The sequence below is a fragment of the Tupaia chinensis genome, unplaced genomic scaffold (genome assembly GCF_000334495.1).
Source record: "Tupaia chinensis unplaced genomic scaffold, TupChi_1.0 Scaffold000244_1, whole genome shotgun sequence".
NCBI classification, from domain to species: domain Eukaryota; kingdom Metazoa; phylum Chordata; class Mammalia; order Scandentia; family Tupaiidae; genus Tupaia; species Tupaia belangeri.
In genome coordinates, this window is record NW_006159722.1 from 374,631 (window position 1) to 375,409 (window position 779).

The following is a 779-nucleotide window of genomic DNA, read 5'->3' on the forward strand; positions in this document are numbered from 1 at the left end:
AAAGACATTCCCAAGAAAAGTTGTTAAGGAAGGTGGACCTAAAATCACATCAAAGAACTTTGAGAAAAGTGCCACAAAACCTGGGAAAAAAGGGTGTAAAGCAGTTCAAGAATAAGCAGCAAGGGGACAAAGCACCTATGAATAAATTCCAGCAGGCAAATAAATTCAACAAGAAGAGAAAATTCCAGTCAGACCGTCAAAGTGATGACTCAGTGGCCAAGAAATACAAATGGGATTATTTCAGAAAGAAGAAGAAAGAACTGGAGCAGAGCAGGCAACTTAATGATAAACCAACTATGACATTGTCGCTCGGTCCAAGCAGATCTGGGAGATTTTAAGAAGGAAAGACTGTGACAAAGAAAAAAGAGTAAAGTTGATGAATGACTTACAGAAATTGATTCAAGGAAAAATTAAAACTATTGCATTTGCACACAATTCAACACGGGTGACCCAGTGTTACATTCAACATGGTGATGAAGAACAGAGAAAACAGGCCTTCGAAGAACTGCGAAGTGATTTGGTTGAATTAAGTAAAGCCAAATATTCCAGAAATATTGTTAAGAAATTTCTCATGTATGGAAGTAAACCAAGATTGCAAGATCATCAGAAGCTTTAAAGGCCACGTGCGGAAGATGCTGCGACACGCAGAAGCATCGGCCATCGTGGAGTACGCCTACAATGACAAAGCCATCCTGGAACAGAGGAACATGCTGACAGAGGAGCTCTACGGGAACACGTTCCAGCTTTACAAGTCAGCAGATCACCCAACTCTGGACAAG

General features: G+C 40.7%; 1 pseudogene; it reads left to right on the plus strand.

Annotated features, from left to right (window-relative positions):
- Positions 1 to 605: 605 nt before the first annotated feature.
- LOC102472958 (pumilio homolog 3-like) overlaps positions 606 to 779 on the plus strand; it is a 4,264-nt pseudogene continuing 4,090 nt past the window's right edge.